General features: G+C 41.3%; 1 protein-coding gene and 1 pseudogene across 24 annotated transcripts in view; one reads left to right on the forward strand and one right to left on the reverse strand.

Moving 5' to 3' along the window:
- GTDC1 (glycosyltransferase like domain containing 1) overlaps window positions 1–22,889 on the forward strand; it is a 404,727-nt gene that overhangs the window by 307,614 nt on the left and 74,224 nt on the right. The window lies entirely within an intron of this gene.
- LOC125172775 (proteasome activator complex subunit 1-like) lies at window positions 2,248–9,527 on the reverse strand (annotated as a pseudogene).

The following is a 22,889-nucleotide window of genomic DNA, read 5'->3' on the forward strand; positions in this document are numbered from 1 at the left end:
GAACTCCCCTTCCAAATGAAGCCGCGTTCTTTTGGTAGGGTGGAGTGAGGACCATCGGCAACTTCAATTAAACTAATGGGACATTTTTCCATTTCCAAGTAGAGTTTTCCGGGGAAATGGACTGCAGGTGGGATCGAAGGCCGAGTGGCATCCAGCATCCAGCATCCACCACCTCTCATTGTCTTGCAACCTGAACAAAAAAAGTATGACCTAAGACACAGGCCACTAAACCACTCTGAACTGCAACTGAGGACAAATGATTAACTGTTTCATTGCCAGGGGCCTCACCACAGAAGTGAGCGGGGCAGAATCCTCCCTGGAGCTTAGAGGCCATACACTAGGTACACAGCGGGCAAGGGCTGAGCAGTGGTGTGTGTGCACCCGCCCTTGCTGGGGCGACATAGTCTAAATCCTAGAAGCCGGAGTTGCATTGCTATGTCGAGGCCTTTTATCCTAACTCAGGGAGAGAATTAAACAATAATCCTAGAATCTTTCATTGGTGGGTATCTTAGTGCTCTGTGTATCCAAGGGGACAGTCTGATTGTTCATATGTCTTACCTTAGAAAGACCCAAAGTGAGATTTCCTCACTCTACCCGTCCACCCTAATGCTACCCTCTTGAACACAGACCAAGCAGCAGAAAACAAGTGGAGTCCTTGACCGTGTAAGAACCCTGGTACCTGAACAGGTGCTGTCCTCAGTTCTGCTCCGTGTCCACGCGGTTGCACGCATACCACACTTCCCACACCATCTTTTCTGTGGCATAAAACCTATCTGTTCTCAGGGTTTTGAAATGTATCTGACCTAAGCACATACCAAATTCTGTTTACTCCCTGTAGTTTTCCTCTGTTGCTAAGAGCTTTGTGATACGAAGTAGTCCCTTTCTTTCAAGTTCCTGATCATTTCCACATCCCCTACTCACCTCTCCATCTCAAATTGTCTGAGTTAAGTCCAGAAAAGTAGTTTCCCTACTTGTTTCATCTGCCTTTTTAAAGCTTAAACTCTTAGCAGAGTAAGTCAAGAATTTACCCAATATTGTGTTTTTGCCAAGCAAGCAAGCCTTCCAGATGGTGTCCTCATGGTTGAAGTCCCCCCCACCACTACTTTATGTTCCTTCTGTTCCTGCTTTGTAGTCTCTTACCAAACCATGTCCTCTACCTGGCCTGGCAGCCTGCAATGCACTTCCCAAAAGAAATATGTGTATATATCACCACCGTTTTTTCTCTTTTCTTTAAAGTGTTTTCACCCTTGGTTTTATAATCTACAAGACAGATATTATGAACTTTGTAATATGCATAGCTCTCTACTTTGAGCTAATCTTTTTCTTTTGGATGAAGTTTTCCTTTTGGCCAGGTGTTGTTCTAAATAATAGCGCACTAATATTAAAAAGCTAGTATTAGGGGCGCCTGGGTGGCGCAGTCGGTTAAGCGTCCGACTTCAGCCAGGTCACGATCTCGCGGTCCGGGAGTTCGAGCCCCGCGTCGGGCTCTGGGCTGATGGCTCAGAGCCTGGAACCTGTTTCCGATTCTGTGTCTCCCTCTCTCTCTGCCCCTCCCCCGTTCATGCTCTGTCTCTCTCTGTCCCCAAAAAATAAATAAACGTTTAAAAAAAAAATCTGTTAACCCAACATCCTTAAATTCTATTGTGTAACCAAGATATGGAGGGTTGGGTTTTTAAAAAAAAAAAAAAAAAAAAAAAAAGCTAGTATTAGATAATTACTATGTGCCACATTCGGTATAGGTTATTAACATCTATAACTTCATTTGATACAAACTAACAGTAATTCTTTAACATCTTTTTTTAATGTTTTATTTATTTTTGAGAGAGAGAGAGAGAGAGAATGGGGGAGGGGCAGAGAAAGAGGGAGACAGAATCTGAAGCAGGCTCCAGGCTCTGAGCTGTCAGCACAGAGCCTGACACGGGGCTCAAACCCACCAACCGTGAGATCATGACCTGAGCTGAAGTCAGACACTTAACTGACTGAGCCACCCAGGTGCCCCTGTTGACAGTAATTCTTAGAATGTAGATACAATTCTCTCATTTTACCTATGAGGAGACTCAGGCTTGAGGAAGTTAAGTAACTTGCCCCAGGGCTACACTGTAATAAATGATAAGCCCAGGGTTTGAACCCAGAGTCCTAATACTTCAATACTTGTATCCCTTTATTTATTTTATTTCATTTTTTTAAGAGCAGTGGTATGACCATTTATTATGCCTGGGAGGCAAGGGGAGGGAGTAACCTCAAAAGGCTGGATATAGGGAGGGGAAAGTCTGGAGTCCTGTGCAAATGAGAGGAAGGTCTCTGCTGGCCTATTACAGAATAAGAGGAGAGTCTCAATAGATCATTCCTTTTGTTTCGTACCTGGGCTTCTTGACCTTCTCAGAATTCTTCAGGATGATATCATATAACACAGAATAAGCATCACGGATCTCCGTGACCATCAGCCAGATGTCCCGGTACTCTCCCTCATCCAGCTTGCACACCAGCTGCCTATAGTCACCGACATGGGGCTGCTTGGCTGCTTTGGTCACAACATCGCACCACTCAGAGAAACACTTGGAGATTTGAGTGCAGAAGCCTTCCAGCTTATGTGAAGGGTGGTCATCAGTTCAAACACTTTCTCCTGGACAGCCACTCCAGAACTGTTCCCATCCTAGAGCTGAGGTATCTGCAGGTGGTGACCAGGTTGACCGGCTCAATGGCATCCTTGATCTCAGACTTGAGACACTGACAGAGGACCACGATCTTCTCATTGCAGTTCACTGGGCCACAAGGAGGACCTTTGTCTTCATCTTCCCCTTTCTTCTTTTCATCTTTGTCCTCCTTCTGCTACTGTTTCTTCCACTCCTCCTCCTCTTTCTCCTTGGTTGTATCAGGTACTTGGATGTCCAACCAGGCCTTCAGATTGCTCAGGTTGGCTTCCTTGAGAGTTGGCTCCTTTAAAAATGCATCCAACTCAGAAGTCTTCTTGGGGAGGCGGCTCCCAGCAGGTTCTTTGTCTTGACACACAGGTTTTCATGGAACACGTCTACCTTGGCTCGGGCTTCAGCCTAGACCCTGAGCATCGCTATGGCTGGGGCGGGGGCCTAGCATCCCACGAGAAGCGGAGTGAGCACGGGGACAGGAAAGTGAAAGCAGCACTCACCACCTGCATGGCCTTCCTCAGGTAGCAGGGAGTCAATGCTTACATTTTTACTCATTACCCGCTTCCCCTCCCCTGTTGCCTTGCAGTATCTTAGAAGCAAAAATTCCAAGTTAAATCAACCTCTTAACGTTCAACTCTGTGCATTGTTTAAGGACCCCTTAGGCTCTAAGGGGTTGGTTTCCCTTTATTTTCTATTTATTTTCCCTGAAATTTTCCAGGCATTTTTTACTAATTGCTCCTGTGTTATGTCCCCCATAGTTTCAGGTTTTAGAATTGTGTCTGAGGGATTTTTCTCCCTCTCCCCCTTCTAAAATTTAGCTTTGAGGCTTTTTGATGATACTGGCAAATAGGGATATTCTTTCCTAGCTTCATTGAAGAACACTTTTTTCTAATGTATTCTTCCCTGTGTTGTTTATAAAACCAACTCTTCGCACTGTGCATGTAGCCAGCTGTTTGCTCCTTATACCCTGTTGTTGCTTCTACAGTTATAACCTTCCCTTTAAAAAAGAGATAAATACCACCCATCCACACCCACCCCCTCCCTCCCGACTATACCCTTCTCCCCAAGTCCTTGAATTATCTTCCTAGATAGCAATTAGAGCAGTTCTCCATTGTGGTGGCACATTAGAATCACCTGATATAAACAAATACCAGTGCCCAGGGGTTATCCCAAATCAATTGAATCAGAATTGCCAGAGATGGGTCCTAGACATCATTAGTATTTTAAAACTCCCCCAGTATTTTAAAACTTCCGATGTGCACCCTGGTTAAGCCCCACAGCATTATGAACTTTGTCTGGCAGTAGCATTCATTCCCACTGGAATGAACAGAAGTGGGTACATTTTATGAATCTTGGCAGGCTTCATCTCCTACTAAGATTCATGCTGTAGGAAGACACGGTGCCTCTTAGCTTGGCTACAGCTTTGTTCCCAGGCATGAACAAGTTCCATGAGGATTCTCTTCTGCCTGCAATTAGTAACAGCATCGTGCCTACCTCCTAAGGTCTGAGAATACTCCTAGAGCTTTGTGGTGTATCCGCAATCACCCTCCATGGAGAGCCCAGCACCTTTGGTGTACTTCCAGTTGCACACTTTTCTTCCTGTCTCTCTTGGCACTTATTCTTTTGCTGACTCTTCTCTTGTCATTTGTTTTCCTCTACTTCCCTAACATCTTTTTCTTCCAGTTTCTCTTCTGAGAAGATCTTTTTATGCTTCTGTTATAATCTAGGTCAGAGAGATACCCCTAAGTCTATTCATCTTGTCTAGCCGGAAACAAACTAGCATTTAGAGTAGACTCAACTGAGGCAGGAACACAAACAAAAATATTATCCGTAAGATGTGACTCCTACTTTCTAGAGTTTACTTTTAGTTCAGAAGGAAAAATGAAGCGAGGTGCCTGAGTAGCTCAGTCGGTTGGGCATCCAATTTGGCTCAGGTCAGGATCTCAGGGTCTGTGATTTGAGCCCCGCATTGGATTCTGTGCTGACAGCTCAGAGCTTCGAGCCTGCTTCAGATTCTGTGTCTCCCTCTCTCTCCCTGCCCCTCCTCTGCTCATGCTGTCTCTCTCTCTCTCTCTCTCCCTCTCTCTCTCTCTCAAAAATAAATAAACATTAAAATTTTTGTAAAAAGAATGAAAAATGAAGTTACGTGAAAGCATCAACATTCTGGAGTCTCAGAGAGAGCATCTTGAGGAAGGTAATTCTTGAACAGAACCTTTCAAGATAAGAGTAGAGAGGACACCTCAGCTTGATCTAACAACATTAGTGAAAGTGTGGTGGTGGAATTCGGTATGGATTATACGAAGGATAATTTGTCCCAAGGGGAGTGTGAGATCTGAGGTAGAACATGAGATGGGGTGGGGTTGAATTAAGAGAGAAAGATAATTAGCAGGATAGTAAGAAGACTGATTCCACCCCACCTCCCATATTCACAACAATTGCTAGACTCTGAAATGTAGCGTTCAAGCACCACATCTTCTATGTGCTTAGTCTAGGGCCTAACAAAGAGCAGTCATATAAAATATATTTAGGAATGAAGAAATTCTTAACCTCATGAGGGTGTTATAATCCCTTTAGAAGTCAGGTGAACTGAATGGGCTCTAGTCTTTAGAAAAATGCAAGTAAGAACCATACACACACACACACACACACACACACACACACACACACACACACACAGAGTTTCCCATATAATTACAAGGGGTTCAAGGACTCCCTGCAGCCCATTTAGGATCTCCAGGTTAATAATTGGTGATTTGGAGATGTGTGGCACTGATTTGTGGCTTGAATATTATTCAGACTCTCTCCTGTGATTTAAACTTATAAGGAACTGTTCCATCAAGTTTTGGTAGTTGTAGAAAAGTTCTTTTAAAAAAGGCATTATGGGTAGATTTTATTGTTGTGAAAGATGCTATCTATTTCTGTGAACGCAGTACAAAGTGTACTCTAGGCAGCTTGTTCAACCAATTCATTCCCATAATTCTAACTGGTTTTGAAAAATGAATGAATGCATTACTATTTTTACAGAGAGCATTCTTCAGTAAAATCATAATGTTATCCCATGATAACACTGAGTTGCTTTTGTGGTTTACCTGTGTGGCCTGATCAGTTAAAGAAAAGTGAAAAGAGTCACAACAAATTGTGTCAAAAGAGACAATGTTTCCCACCATTTTCTTTTACTTTCTGTGAGGTATGGCAAGAATACCCTTCAGTTAAATGTGAGCAGTACCACAATAGGCACTTAATACCTGCATGTCTGTTTGAAACTATTCAGTACTTGAGTGCAGGGTACAACTAGATAGTGTTTTGACTAAGAGGAAGTTGAAGAGGGGAAAACATTCTTTTTTTTTTAATTTTTTTAATGTTCATTTTTGATAGATGGAGAGAGACAGAGCATGAGCAGGGGAGGGGCAGAGAGAGAGGGAGACACAGAATCCGAAGCAGGCTCCAGGCTGTGTCTGCACAGATCTCGATGCGGGGCTCAAACCCACAGACCGCGAGATCATGACCTGAGCCGAAGTCAGATGCTTAACCGACTGAGCCACCCAGGCACCCCAAGGGGAAAACATTCTTGAATGAAGATTTTGATATTACTGTCCAGGCATGGGATTCTTTCCTGTTCCTTACCCCACTCTCTCTGAGCTTTGCTACCATGTTTTGTATTGGCCTGCTCTCAAGTCTCTGCACCGAAGACCTTGCTTGAAACATATTTCTCAAACTCTTTTTTTCCCTATATCTTCATGGTACTCTCTGAGTGCCTTGTGCAAGGGCACTAATCAGAAATAGTAGAAAGAAGATGTGACAAAGGATGGCAGGTTGCCGTTCTCATCATAGTTTTCCATCCTCACTGCTCCAGTGTCTGGGAAGGTTTTAAACCAGTCATACCACTGATAGCCACCAGTGCAAGGTGGTGATTCAATAGTAGCTATTTAGAGCAGAAATAGAAGTAAATATAATATCTGAATTTATCAACTACTTCTGGAACATTGTTAGGAGACCTTCCCTAATGATAGTACTCAAAACATCAGCAACCAGTTTATCTAGTCTAAGCAGCTGTGTTTTCTTTCTAAAGCAAATGGCCTTGGTGTGAAATGCATTTATTGATGTATAGTCTCTCTTATACATCAATCATACATATACCATTTCAGCTAATCCTTAAAATAACTCTAAGAAGTTCCCGTTTAATAAGTGAAAAAACCAGTGGCTCAACTAGGTTATTTTGTTGGCCCAGGGCTACTTACCTGTTAAGTGATAACCCTGAAATTTGAGTCCAAGGCAGTTGGCTTCTAAAGGTGCCTTACAACGTTTCCCCTTCTAATGAAGAATGTTTACTCACACACTCTACCTTCCCTCCCAGCTCTGTTTCTAGGACATATGTGACACTTCAGTGAGGGCAAAATTTAATTGGCATTGTTATCAACTTCTCTGGAGTTGTGAACAAAGTACAAATAAAACAAGATGGGAAGTCCACAGTTTTGCACATAAGCGCCTTTGCCATTAATGCCAGCAGCTCCTTTAATCCTCTCAGGCGGAAATAATCAAGTGTATCTCTTACAAGGAGTACACCCATACTGTTTTCCAATAGAAGAGTAACATATATCTGTTGAGGATGACCTAAATTGATCTATTCTTTAGTAAACCGCAGAAGTTGGGTTGTTCTGCTAATCTGTGGATGAATGGTCTTGTAAACATGATCCCAGGAGACTGGGAGTGACCTTGTGTTCTCTGTGGATGTGGCTTTGGATCAAGGAGTGTGAGGCCAATGGGAAGCAGCCTCATTTGACCTTTGAGAGCTTCATGTTAATGTGACTTTAAAATATCCAGTGGCAAAACGCCCCCCCCCCACACACACATATAACATGTAGACTGGGAGTTTGATATTTATTAAGTCTTGTGAAAATAAAAGTTGAACTTAAAATAAGTACATGTTGGCGTGCCTGGGTAGCCAGTCGGTTAAGCATCCTACTTCAGCTCAGGTCATGATCTCATAGTACGTGGGTTCGAGCCCTGTGTCCTGCTCTGTACTGACAGCTCAGAGCCTGGAGCCTGCTCCCTCTCTCTCTGCTCCTCCCCTACTCGTGCTCTGTCTCTCTCTCAAAAATAAATAAGCATTAATTTTTTTTTAATTACATGTTTATTATAACTTGGTTCACTTCTCTTTTTTTATTTTTTTTTAACATTTTTATTTATTTTTGAGAGGCAGAGAGAGACAGAACACGAGCAGGGGTGGGGCAGAGAGAGAGGGAGACACAGAATCTGAATCAGGCTCCCAACTGTACTGCGTTCAGAATCTGAATCTGAGCTGTCAGCACAGAGCCTGACGCAAGGCCGGAACCCACAAACTGTAAGATCATTACCTCAGCTGAAGTTGGCCGCTCAAACGACCGAGACACCCAGGTGCCCCTCTAGGTTCACTTTTCTAGCAATCACCTTCATTTCTGTAAAACTGAAACTTTATTAAGCAACTACTTGTGCCAAGCACTAATGCTGAACAGTTCCCTGTCAATTATTGTGTTTTACCCTCTCAGTGGTCCTCTGGCCTTTTTAAGAAGGATCATGCCAAAAATCAGGGAAGAGCAGTGTGGTTTTGGTTATAATGACAGTGATTTCTCCTTATCAGGATAGGTTCTAAAATAGTACACTTGTACAACTTTTGTTCTCTTTTCTTCCAAGAAAGGATAAATGCTATTTATGAGAAGCTCAGTTTAATAATATCAGATGAGCAGAATTCTATTTTTTAAAAAGTTAGATTTGAACCAGAGAAGTTTGAAGACTGAAGGCCCTTCCTCTAAGTTCAACACAAGAGCAAGTCCAAAGGGTGTCCCATGCATCTTTAAATTTAAATTTAAATTTGGCCAGTGAGAACTCAAAGCTAGTATCACTGTTGATCCTATAAAGAGAGATGTTTCTAATTAACTAACTTTAAAGCCCTATCTTAATCACTTGGAGCATTCTTGTGCACATCTGCGTTGCAGGACTAACTGGATTACCTCCATGGTGTGTGTGTGTGTGTGTGTGTGTGTGTGTGTGTGTGTGTGTGTCTGTGTGTCTGTGTGTGTGTGTGTGTGTGTGTGTGTGTGTGTGTGTATTTAAAGCAATGCTATAACTCTATCCAAATGCGATTCAGCCGTGCTTTAAAGTGTAGAAGCAAATGTGTATTTGGTAACATAATTTAAAAATTGGACCCCCCCCTTCTACAGTCTGTGTTCTTTTCTTGTGAAGTGGGCTTGTTTGTGGAGGACGCCCATCTCCAATACAGTGACACATACATCCCAGAGCCTCTTCCCCCTCACTTCCATCTAGCCTCAACGAGCACCAGAGCCAGGGCTCTCATATGGTTTTGCTTCCTCTGACAATGACATCAGCATCTTTCCATGTGCCTTATTTTTATAAAATTGTGCCCAGAATGAGTGGCGATGCCAGTAAAGGAAACTGAGTCCTAGGAGTAATTTTTCATTAGAGTAAATGAAATGATATGATAAACAAGTAAAACACGATGTGACAACATGGCACAAAGCTGTGATACAAAATGTTTGTTTCTATTCCTGTGAATGTTTTCTAAAGCTTTTATTATGCCTTTCGCATGTCTTGCGTGTATGTATACTGATCGGTGGAAACATGATTCGTGTTCAGATATTTATTTCTATCAATGAATGACCAGATGGTTCTTGCCTTCTTGGAAGAGAACCACTTTCCCTGTTCAGTAACTGAGGGACATTCTGTATAACAAACTATATAGGATGACCGACTGGCCCAAGGAGAAACCCGCCGCTGCCTTTCTCTACTCTGTAAAGTTGGCAGAGGCTCACACACACCTTTATTCTTATTTTCTTTCTTAATTGAAATGGTTCGCATATTTTCTGTACCAAAGTAACACACGCTCATTGTCGAAAACTGTGGCAATACAGACAAAAATAAAGAAGAAGAATGCTTATAAATTGATTTTTACTACCCATGACTAGCCACTTGGAGATTTAATGATGGTGATGAGGATACAAAACTGATGTTTATTTGAGTGCATCCTCTGCTGAACACGGTGCTAAATGCTGTACACAAATTAGTTTATATAATTCTCCCCCAACCCACTGATGTAGGTAATGGTATTAACTTCCTTTCGTAGCTGAGGACACTGGAGCTCAGAGATGTGAAATGAATTAGCTGAATCACACAGCTAGTGGCAGACTTTATTGAACCTGGGATTGCCTGCTAGCCCCATTGATCGCTAAGAGTTAGCTGATTAACTCTTCTGTCGTATAGGTTTCCGATAGTTTTTTTCACTTTTGCACGTTCCCCTTCAGTTGTATTTATGAAGCTTTTGATACGTTAAAACACTTTATTTTTACACAGACAAACCTATTCTTTATTTTTGTGGTTTCTACCTTTAGTGTCACGTCTAAAAAAGACCTTTCCTATTCCTAGATTATAACATGGGGGGCGGAGGGGAGAAGAAATGCTAACAGTACCAGAAGAAAATAATCACAAACCAGAAAGCCAAGGTGCGGAAGTCGACACCAACAGGAAGAGAAAGGAGATCTGAGATGTGTCTGAAGGCAGTGGCAAAGGGGAAAATGAAACTGTTCCCTTATTTTATCCATCGAGGGCAACCTGTTCAATAAACCAGGTGCATGCACTTCCATTCTTGCCTCCTGTCCTCCCCTTCAAGGTCCTACAGCAGGCTCTGGACTAAGAGGAAGGACTGGAGGAAAAGAGAGGAGGGCTTGTTACATAGCTGGAACTCTTGGAGGGTCTCTCATGTGCATCCAATGCCTTCTGTCAGAGGAGGCAAATTCCAACTCTTTTGTGTGGTGCAGAGGTATGTTCTTTTGAGATGCTCCTGGGAAGACCTCGCACACAGAGGTAGGTACTCCTTAGCATGAACGAAACCCTCTCTGCATGACCTCTAATCAGATCCTTCTCTCAGATCCTGCCCCAAGGGTATCCTCCTTGCCCCGAAGTCAACCTTCTTGAGCATAGTCCTTTCAGTATGGATCTTGTACGACTCCCCTCCACCAGGGCCACGGGGAGGGCATGGGAGGAAATCAGGCTTGCTTTCCCTTTCAAATGGCAGAAAGGGGAGCTGCTTCCATTGCTTCCTTTCTCCTTACCCTGCCATGTGGACAATCTCACTTAGCCTCCTACCTTCTGAATCTTGAAGTCAAGGGTATCGTCAGGATAGCCCTATGCCCTAGATTTTAGGGGGGCATGCAGTAGGTTCTCCCAAGAACACTTCTGAGCTCTGTTCTAGGAGCAGGAGGAGAGGGCAGGTTTTTGAGTTTCAGCAGCTTGGCAGTCATCCAGTTTGGGGAAAGAGATGCCAGCCTCCCCTTCTGGCAAACATCCCAAATCTCTGTAATAAGAGGTTCCCATGGAGCCCATCTACTCCTGTGAATTTCCTCCTCGTATTTAGGCTGAGAGGGTGATGAGTAACAGTCACGGGGCCAATGTTTCTACTTTTAGTAAGTCCTGCAGAGGGGTGTCTCACACCTCCTTTTAGCCTTTGTAGGTATCAATCCTCAGGGTTAGGACCTCAGCTGAAATTCCAGGATAGTAGGAAAAGTCCCATTTTACACGTATGACATAGAGTTATTTGGGGTTGTGAACATATCACATGATAAAAAGTTTCTCATTTTCTTTTCCAAAATGTATCGTTAGTTATCACAGATATTTTCTCATTCGTTTGTTACTTTTTTAATAGTGACCCATGCCATTAATAAATTCATACTCGTTTCTTCTAGAGGTATAGCTCTATTACAATAAAATGAAAAAATTATGTCAGAGGAGTGCTCTGTATTGCAAAGCCATTTCTATGTCACAGTGTACAGTCCTTTGAAGCAATATTTTGTTGATCATGGTGACAACAAATTCAATATATCTAATAATACTGCATAGCAGGTCTTCATTCTCTTTCCTGTTGATGTGACAGTCACTCTTTAATGAAACCTTATTTTGTATACTATTTGCATTGTAGATCAGGAATGAAGAGCTGAGTTTGCTTAAGCAAGAGCTGAGCTGTTTATACTTTTTATATTCTTCTATCAAGAAATAATTACCCTTCAACCAACCTTACCTCCTTCTACTTCACATATGCAAACCACCTGAAATAAAGCACACTCAAACACCCAAACCACGCAGCAGTATACAAAAACAATCAGGACCCAGAAAGCCATAAAATAGTGTATGCATAACCCTTTCCACTTCCTTGTATCAAGGCAGCCATTCCTTCAGCAAGTACATATGGAACATCTACTGTGGGCTGTAAACCTGGGAGGCAGTAGAGTTGATTTTGCTCATTTATTTAGTACAGGGAGGAAAGAATAAGATTTGTTTTAGCTCCAGTTCTGTAAAATCAAAATGTTTTTTCTGGCTTAACAAAGATGATACCGTAGTACGACTTTAGTATCTCTTGGTTTGTTGTCTATAATTCTCTACTGGAATACATCTACTACACATGGATTGGTTTTAAATGGCCTTCAGCACATTGCTGCAGGCACATCTGGCTGGTCGCTCTCTCTACTCCTAAACGTACATTCAATTTTACAATGATCTGACTTTTGACACCCTTAGAACTTGGTTGTACCCTGGCATATGTTATTGAAATGTTAAATGTGTATAAATTAGGGTGCACACTAATTCAGGTGGTATATGCAATACTTTAACATAGCCCGTGCTAACAAGATGCAGACTCAATACATCTAAATTATGGAATAAGTACATTTTTAAGATTACATGAATTTTTTTGTTTGTTTTATATGAGAACTCCACCAAATAGTTACTTTTCCCAGGATATTTATTATTATTAACATTTATGGTTAAAAGTATATAGTTTCCACTTGTATCCAATGTAGTATTAAAAGATATTTGCATCTCTCTGTGCTTATGACCCACAGTGATACAAACTGTGAATGTATATAATTCTCCACTAAAAACATTTGCTCCTATTCAAGAACCCACTATTCAAAGAAAGGGTATTTTAAGGTGGAAAGTAAACAACCTTCTGCCAAAAGGGGCACCTGGGTGGTTCACTCCATGAAGCTATTTGACTCTTGATTGCAACTCAGGTCATAATCTCACAGTTCGTGGGATCGAGCCCTGTGTCGGGCTCTATACTGACAGCATGGAGCCTACTTGGGATTCTCTTTCTCTCTCTCTCTCTCTCTCTCTCTCTCTCTCTCTCTCTCTCTGTCTCTCTCTCTCTCTCTCTGCCCCACTCAACGCACAAGTGCTGTCTCTCTTTCTCAGAATAAATAAACTTGAAAAAAAAATTTCTGCAAATAATGTTGAACCTCAAAATAATGGATTGTTGTGATCTTGAAACAACCAACATACTATCTCTTTAAAAAGCTTGAAAGAGGAGGGGTGACTGGGTGGCTCAGTCAGTTAAGCATCCAACTTTGGCTCAGGTCATGATCTCACAGCCTGTGAGTTCAAGCCCCACATCGGGCTCTGTGCTGACAGCTCAGAGTCTGGAGCCTGCTTCAGATTCTGTGTCTCCCTCTCTCTCTGCCCCTCCCTCAGTCATGCTCTGTGTGTGTGTGTGTGTCTCTCTCTCTCAGGAATAAATAAAACATTTAAATTTTTTTTTTAAAAACTTGAAAGAGGAAAACTCAATCACATGTTAAAAATGTCTAATTTTTCTTCTATTTGTTTTTCTTATGACAGCAGAGATTTCAGTTTGAGTAGGCACTCCATAAATACCTGCTGATTGACTAATAGTTTAAGGAAATGTCTTAGAGTTTCAATAATTGGTAAGATTTTAAGGAAGGACAAAACGTAGGTACAAATCTCTCTCTATTGCCTCGCTTTGGTGAATCTGCAGCTTTTCCAGGCATAGTAATCGATACCTACATGTGTCATCCTCATGTCTCCTCAAAACCTTCTTTATGATGTTTCCTGTCCGACATCTCTTACAGGTTAGCAAGTCAGAAACTGGCTATAACAGCCTTCTGTGGGATTAGGCCCTTAAGAATTGCAAATACTGAAACTACTATACAGAAAAGATGAAGTAAGTTTTTAAAACAGTAGCATAAGAATAGATCTATAACATGAGAAATAAAAGATACTATAAAAATTAGTGCATATTTTTAAAGGACTAAGTAGAATTTTTATATATTCATTAAAATGAACTCCATGGATATGTTAAGTATTAGACGTGTGTGAAGAGAGAATCAGTGACCTAGAAGCTAGATATTAAAAAATAAAAGGATAAGAATCCAGCACGTGTCTAATAAGACTTCCAGAAGGAAAAATTAGAGAAAGTGTTAGAGGCAGTATTCAGAGATTTGGGCAAGAAATTTCCAGATTATTAAAGTCATGAATTCTCAACATCATACATATATTTAGTTTTAAAAGGTCAGAGAGTACAAAGAAGTCTGTAAAACAAAGCAAAATGCCTTTCCCCAGTCCTTCCCACCCCTAAGCTCTCCCACCTGTAGAGTCTACCAGTGACAAAATGTTTAAATTTTCTTGTCTTGCTCTTTCTTAATCTTTAAAATAGATATGATCTATTGACTTCCTATGAGTAGAAATTATTTAGTTACCTCTCTTACGAGTATCCATGTGCATGCACACGGGTGCACACGTGTGCACGCACATACTTTCCCTCACCCTATCCTTCCAATATGGCTATATCTCAACTTTTGATTAAAGATTCTGTGTTTATAGCATTATTGCTATGTAAGTATGTTTCCTGCTGAGCATTGTGGTAGTTTGTTTTTAGGTTTTTTTTTTTTCTTGAACAACTCTTTACCTTTTTCCTGGGGCTAATTATTGCTTTGACTTTATCTGCTTAGTTTCTGTGTCACCATCATAAACTCGTTCCCAAGCTTTGTGGCTGTCACTAAGTCATCATTTTGATATGGTCAGTCACATTAGAAAACCTATCATTTCCATGTTTGTTCTTGGATACCCCCTTCCTGGAGGACCCCATTTTTTTGCCCTCTGTTCCTTCTAGTTGCTTTCTGGGCCCTTGAGTCAACTATTTCCTGGATCCCATGTCTCTCTCTTGTTTTATGTTTTCATCTTAGTGTGCTGTATCTACCTGTGAGGTATGCACATGGGAGCTAAAATTTCTTAGGAACTTGCATGTCTAAAAATGACTTTATCCGGCCTCATATTTGATTGATATTCGACTGAGTTTTGAGTTCTCATTGAAAATCATTTTCCTCTTAAGTTTGAGGTAATGTTCTATTGTTTTTTACTTTTTGAACTTCCTGTTGAGAAGTCCCATTCTTATCTATTTCTGATCCCTTGCATGTGACTTCCTGTTTGCTCTCCCAAAAGGTGTTAGATTTTCTATTTCACCTCTGGTGTTCTGAAATTCCATAATTCTGCTTGGATTGGATTTTTGTCCCTTTCTTATGCTGGTCACTCATTCCTTTCAGCACTAAGGATTTTCTTATATTTTTCCTTTGGTTTTCTCCCCCATGATTTTCTCCAACTCCTTTCTTCAACTCCTATTCACCAACATTGAACCTTAAATGGACCTGATTTTGTTTCTCTTCTCCTACTCCGCTCTTTTCATTTTTGTTTTTCTGCTGTCTGTAAAATTTTCTCAACCTTATCTTCCAATTTTTCTAATGATTTCTTTTCAGTTATGAAATTTTTAATTGCAAGCACTCTTTTCTGTTCCTGAATGTTCTTTCTTATTGCATTCTATTTTTCTCACCATGAATGCAAAATCTTATTTTATCATTGTGGATGATAGGATTTTTTTTTTTAAGTTTTCATTTACTCCTCCCTCTGTCTCAGTGTCTTTCAAGGTCCTTTTCTGTAGTGGTTTGCTTTGTCATATTTATTTCATGTTAATAGTTTTCTTCAAATGTCTGATGGTCCCTGGCTGTCCTTTCAGATTTGAGAGTGAGACCCTGAAAGATGTTTAGAATTTCGGAGACAGGGCCTACGGACTAGTGACCATTTTCATGGAATGAGCAAACAAGGGATTCACTTGCGGCACCCCCACATGTCATTGTCGACAGGTCAGTCCAGTTAGTTTCCAGAGAAAGTCTCCTCCAATCACCTGTATGGGGAATCTCATGCTGTCTGAGGGCCAAATGGTTAGGGAAGGGCGCTGGAGAGGGGTGACCAATAAATGGGCACAGTTTCACTTAATTTCCCTCACGCTTGCCTTTAGCCTTACTGAACCCCTCAAGTGAGGAAGCCTCCTTTCTGCTGTTGAGGTAGAGGGTGGGAAGTGGGGAGAGAGGGGAGACCAGAGGCAGATCACTGTGCATGGGGAGGTTGTCATATCAGAGGGGTTTGTGCTCACTGCATAGAGAATTGTTACCAGTTCTGTTTTCAGTTCTGCTCCACATCTGCACCTCCCGAGGTACCTGGCATGTCTGATACCTGAGCCTTTGGAGTTTCTCTGCAACAAATGAACTGCTGCTTCTTGGCTAACATCACATGCACAAGCAAAATCGTCTGCACGCATAGACGTGTCCTGCCTCCTCCTCTTTGCTCAAACACCACTCATTCCTATGCTTTCCATCTTTGGAAATTTAGTTGCCATTTCTTTCCCGTTGTCATCTTTTTCAGTTTTCCTCTTTGTTCTTGAAAGTCTTTGCCGTTTTTAAAAATTCCCATGCCATTATTTTAGTGGCAGTTCAAAAGGCAAGAGGTGTTTAAAATTGGTGTTTGCTCTGCCGTGTGTCCCCAGCCCATTCTTCATACTGCAGTAGTGTTTATTCAGCCCCCGTCTGCCTATAAACTTTTCAAATGGCCACACACCGCTTCACTTATATTTTAAAGGCAGAAAAACCTTCACCTGGTTATACCTTGGACCTCATTTTTGTCCCTCCCCTACCGCACCTTCATTCCTATTCACACCCAATTGACGCTCCGGCCATATTTTGCTTTTTCCACTGGACTGTGTTTTCCCTCCAGGTCCTTTGCACATGCCATGACTCTTGGCACAGCCCACGACTCACAACTGGCTACCTTCCAGTCACCACCGTAGCCTCAACTGAAAGATCACCTTCTCTAGAGAGCCTTCGTTGGCACCAACCCTGTCTCCAGGACTGGATTCCCATCATCCTAACACCTATTCTTTCCTGATCAGAGCACCTACCACATCGTGTGTTCCACGAAGGCAACTTGGCCATTTGCTCGGCACGGAGTGGGCACTCCAGTTTTTGTGGAATGGTGATTGAATGGTTTTTTTCTCCGAACCTTTTTCACTCAGTATTTAAACGCCTTTCTTAACCTTCAAACCTTGGCCATAGTCTAGTAATAGCCCAGCAATTTACCCATCTGTTGTATTTTGACCTCTGTTTTCCAAACTTTCCATACTGGAAACTGGAGAAAACCTGAAGTAAGCGGAAGTGTTTGTACGCTCACTTTGTACACTTGAAGGCTTTATTTCAAAGTAATAGTAACAAAACTGTATCTTCCAGTAATATCAGTTCAGAATAAAGTCAGGTTCTGTGGCCTAACAATTAGGCAGCAATAGAATCAGTACGTGATGTGGATCAATACTTAGTGCCGTAGCATTTAATGCGGTAGCAGGGGAAAAAAAAGCGGGTTCTGCTGGAAGTTGGATTTGCTGGTGATTTTGATTTATTCAGGTTGTGGATGGGCAAATGAAAAAGGGAAAGGAAAAAAAAAAAGACTGGATTTTTTGATGCCCATCTGTTCGTGCTTCAGAGACCTGGAAACTGATGTTTTAAATTTCCTGGTTTTACTTTCTTGGTTTATGCAGCTTTAAGAAGGGAAAAGATGGAAACTCTCAGTTAGAAAAATGAAAAGAATAAAAGGAAAGGAAAGGAAAAGTGAAAGGTAGGAAAAAAGTACGAAAGGCAACAAGTAATAGAAAGGGAGGAATATATTTGTTTGATTTATAACATTAGGCCTTTTTGTAATTCGTGTGCCTCTAGGCATGAGTACAAATCTTTGATTAGTATACAAATGAAAATAAGGTAACATTAAAATGCCCGCCTTACATGGAGAACTAAAGTGTAACTGGTAAGAGTTAGCAAGAAAAACATATCTTTAAAAAGGCATCAGTCTGGTTCAGAAAGTAGGCTTAACTATGAAATGGCAGTGGAGCCAGAGACCAGAATTTTTTAAAATATTGAGTATCTTTTCATAACAATGACCACGTAATGATAATCTTCACCATGATTATCAGTAATTAAAAAAAATAGCATTTACTGAGCTCTTACTATGTGCCAAACAACATGGAAAGCCTCATTCTGCAAGGCAGCAATAATATTATCCCCATTTTACAGATGACGTGACTGATACTTAAAGAAAAAACTCTTTCCCCAGGTCAGCTAGTAAGTGCTAGAGCCCTGAATTTGAAACAGTCCATGGGCTCAGAGCCCTGCTGACCCAGTATGCCATTTTGGCTGTGAATAGGGACCGTAAGATCAAATCAGTAGGTTTGATAGGATATTTTGATCCTCCTTCTTCTGTGAGAAGTCTCCGACTGGCAGTATTCTCATTGCTTAGGGGAGAAAACCCAGGTTTAGAAAAATTAAGTGACTTCATTCACAACCAAACAAATTTTTAGGAAAAATTTCTTTCCTAACACTCCATTCTCTATTATTTTTTCTTATTCTTAATCAACAAGTAACATTTTGTGCCACACAATAAAATTCACATTTTCTCTTCTTTATCCTCCAAATTCTTTCTTTTATCAGTTTTGGTAGTCAGCTCTCTCTTCTTTGACAATATTCTCTTGTTGTCACTGTCTGTCAGCATAAACATAGTGCCTCCTACTCCACTAGTTTCCTAATACTCTATTCAGGAAATTTCACACATCACAGTGTTGACCCTTCCTCCTTTTCTCTGCAGCAATATCCATTTATATTGGTCAACTCAGGCTGCCATAACAAATTACCACGGGCTGGGTGGTTTAAAGAATAGACATGTATTTTCTCACATTTCTGGCCGCTGGCCACCTGAGATCAGGGTGCCCGCACGGTTGGTATTGAGTGGGGCTCTCTTCCTGGCTTGCAGGTAGCTGGCTTCTGGCTGTGTCCTCACACGTGGTAGTGGAAGGGAGGAGAGGAAAAAGAGACACAGGGAAAGAGAGATCTCTTCCACCTCTTTTAAGGCCACAGTCCCTACCATATTAGGGCCCAATCTTTATGACTTCATTTAACCCTTGTAACCACCTAAAGACCCTGTCTCCACACATAGTCACATTAGGGGTTACGGCTTCAACATACGAATTTTGAGGGAACACCTTTCAGTCTGTAGCACCAGTGCAATGATGTCATGCTCAAAAAGGAGAGCCTCTCATTGGAAACGCTTCCAAAGGAGAATTCTTTTATTTGTTTGGAAAGAAGAAAGTGATCCTTTTTTTTTTTTTTTTAATATCAACGTATTTTCCCATTCTGCTTTCAACTTCTAAATAATGGCGTCTCAAAAAAAAAAAATCATGGGATAGAACACGTGATTAGACACAATATTTAGAGTCTCCTTTGGTGCTTTATTGAGGCTATAGAAGACATGGGATTCCCAGAGTAGTGAGAATAGTTACTTGCCAACAAGGTATATCCTGGCAAAGCTGCTTGCTTTGAGCCTGTGTATGTGTGAAACAGCTACTTCCTCTTGCGTGAAAGAGATTACTTCAGATCCACATTTGGGAACTCTTCCATTTTTTTATACACTATCATTAAATTAAGTAAGGTGAAAGGATAGAACATAGTGAAATTTTGCTTCTTGAGTTATTAATGAAACATAATGAACAAGTTATTAAGTTTGAATTTAAAAGTGAGATCATTTTAGTAACAGAATTGGTACACACAGTTTAGTTTAAAGGTGATATGGAAAATTTACACTTTCGGGGGCTGGGAGTCCAAAATGAGTGTGAAATGTTACTACTTACGCACTAAAGGTTTTGTAAATACAGATATAACATAGCAGGATCCTAAATAATTGCTGGGTGAATATTTGTTGATGGATTGCAGTTTCCTATTCTCTAACTGGGAAATTTGGTGTTACCCAAAATGGCCTTAGGCCTCACTCCTTATATTATGGACGTTAACTTGAATGAGCAAAGGTGTGGGAAGTTTACTTACATGTGCTCTGTACACACCACAGTTCTCTTTTAATCCTCTCCAGAAATTTGCAGATACAGATACTATCCCATTTTGTAGACTATGAAGAACAGGTTCAGAGAAATGAAGTGATGTGAATAAATCCACGAGCACAGGAAGCGCCTGTGTACTGAAACAATCTGGATTATCCTCTGTGCAACATGCCCATTGCTTAAGTGGACTTACTTACAGTGCTTCACGGAGATTTCTTGCCACCTGTCCTCCCCAAATAATTTTTGCATAGGCTCACCATGGTATTTGAAATGATTCTGTTTGTAGTAAATTCCCTTGAGTTAAGGTACTTGCCCCCTTTGAAGGGTGGGACACATTGAGCCTGGAAGGTGGCTAATACATTGTGGGAGGAAGTTTAAGATTGGTTTCCAAAAAGACCGACAATGGAGAGCAGGGCAGGATTCAGGGCTAGATCTAAAGTGGGGCTTAGTTCCAACATATAGGCTACAAGGAGGCTAGGTGTGGGGGGTAGCAAGAGTTCCCAGGCAATCAGAAAGTAGTCTGAAGATCTTAGGGACTCACTCACCAGTGGGTGGAGAATGCTTGAAATGGAAGAGGTAGAAAAATAAAGATTCCCTGTTTTCAGTTTAGCCTACAGTCCTGCCCAACTATGTTGAATTGCTCTAGTAAAGCTCGTGTAAACTACAGGGTTTTCTTGTTCTAAGAGAGCTCTTCTTGGGGAGGAGTGGAGATCATGAGAAGTAAGCTTACATGTGCTCACAAAGATGGCTCTGAATATGATAAACATTTGTTCTGTCAACATGCAAGGTAGGTCTTCTTCTTCTCGTACATTAATGAGGCAAGAATGTATTTATTCGTAAGGGATTTTGTAAAATTGCACAAGACAAACTGCTCACAGAGGCAGGTGGTTAAATGAGCAATATATACAATCTAAAACACTTTGAAATCCAAAGAGAACAGAGCCTTGAGGCATAACTGTTTAAGTTAAATAATACTAACCACATAAACTGTGTTGTCAGAAGAGGTCATGTAAACAAACGGTGTAAGTGAGGTATGTGAAAGTGTTAGATTTTCAGAAATGATTCTTAGAAGTCGTGGTGGGAAACAAAAATAAAAAGCAGTAGGTTCATGAGCACAGGACCACCTTTTCCTATGAGAGCCATACATCCCAGCTCTTTAAAGGACAGCCATCAGAAAATAGTGGACCTTAAATCGGGGAGGGAGCTGCAGTGTGTCTTTTGGGCAGCCTTTAAGAGAAGGTGCTGTCATCACTAAGAGTGTCATGTCTGGGCCCAGGCATGGCTAATGAGGCCAGTCTGATCACCACAAATTTGCTTTCAGTCTCAGCATGCGTTTCTCGGGCTAATAAGTGGGGTTTGCTTGTTAATTTTCACTGCAGCTCGTTTCTCTGGATTCTGTTTTTTCTATCTTGTCACAAAGCAGACTCTTCATAGTTTAAGTAAGACTCTCTTGCCCAGTGCCCTCTCACAGGCTGCTGTCAGTATTTCATGTTGACTTTGCAAGTTTACACCACGGGAGATGAAATTTGGTTCGGGCACCAAACACTGAACATCTAAACAACATGGCCTAACCAGCCACAGCGGTGTTGGATGGCAGTTCCCCCAGAGCATTTGTGCTATGTGTGTGTGGATTGTGACCGACTCATCTGTGATTTGAATTTGTTCGTATTTTGTTCCGCCAGGAGTTTCTTATTGAAACAGCCTTCATAGACATGTGCCATCTATTTTAGGAGTATTAGCCCTTAGCCATCTCCAGGAAAGAAGAACAAGCATCCTACAACCAACCAACCAACCAGGCAGAAGTCTGTCTTTCTGTTTCATGCTGTGGTCTCCAAACATCTAGTTTTAATTATGATGGATTTTCTTGCTTGTGATTCCTTTATTTTGTGAAGATAGTGTGGCAAGAGATACAGGGGGGTAGATGTGTACACATGAGAATGCTAGATTTTTACTTTTATACTTTATAGTTTTATATAAATCTGCTTACCATATAAGTGATATATTGGACACATGTGGGCTAGCATGATTTTTTAATTATCTCTGATATTTGCTTATGTGGCAACATTCTAAAAATGTTAATTTTGTAATTAATTTCCAGCACATTGTTTGGAAACAGTAAATAGTTTTTGTTATAAATCACCCGAGAACTTAGATCACTAAACTGCATGGATGTGTCTTCCCAGTTGGTTTTGGAAAAGTTATTTATCTTTGATTCCTATTTCCTTTCTCCTCAATTCTCAGTGTGGTTTATATCCAAGAATCCACAGAAATTGCTGTGATAAAATCAAATGATATTTTTTTCTGCTATCATCCATATTAGCCTTGAACCATATCTTGTGTCACTTTTTTTCACAGCTTCTCCTCATTTCTTTCAAACTTCCTTTTGTCTGATGTTATGTGGCTTGGTATATGGCCTTCGGTTTGAGTTTCATCATTTCTCATGTGAGCACATTTCCCCACTCCTTCTGCCGTCCCTACAATATAAAATATGCCACCACCCATCTTGCTTCTCAGACCCTGGCTGTGCATCTCCTAGGGTCTCAAGTAGCATTTCCCAGGATATCCTTTGTTACATATTAAGTCTTAAGGTGCATGCTTGGGGGTGGGGGAGTCCTCGTTTCATGAAGTGTTACGTTTGAGAAACAATACACATAATAGTCCTATTACATAATAGGTGCCCAATAAACATTTTATTGAATAAACAAAAGAATGAATAAGTGAACATACTTATGGTATACACTAGCATGTACTTTGGGAAGTTCTTGAGTGAGTAAGTGTTTAGGTCTGTTTAACCCAGCATTTACCAAATGTGCTTTCTCACAAAACCTTCTCTATCTAGTATTGCATAAAGCACACGTTGTGAAAACTCCAGCCTAAATGATACAATGAGGTGGCCATACCACTCTCCCTCCCTCAAACCCAAGCTAATGTCCAGAGAACCTGAGCTTTGTCAGCTCCTTCTTGCCTACCCCACGGGCAGGCCACTTTCTCTTTTTTTATTTTTATTTTTGAGAGACAGAGACAGAGACAGAGCACCAGCAGGGGAGGGGCAGAGAGAGAGGGAGACACAGAATCTGAAACAGACTCCAGGCTCTGAGCTGTCAGCACAGAGCCCGACGCAGGGCTCAAACTCACAAACTGTGAGATCATGACCTGGGCCGAAGTCGGACACCTAACCAACTGAGCCACCCAGGCGCCTCCAGGCCACTTTC

Source organism: Prionailurus viverrinus, chromosome C1, assembly GCF_022837055.1.
Source record: "Prionailurus viverrinus isolate Anna chromosome C1, UM_Priviv_1.0, whole genome shotgun sequence".
In the NCBI taxonomy this organism is placed as follows: domain Eukaryota; kingdom Metazoa; phylum Chordata; class Mammalia; order Carnivora; family Felidae; genus Prionailurus; species Prionailurus viverrinus.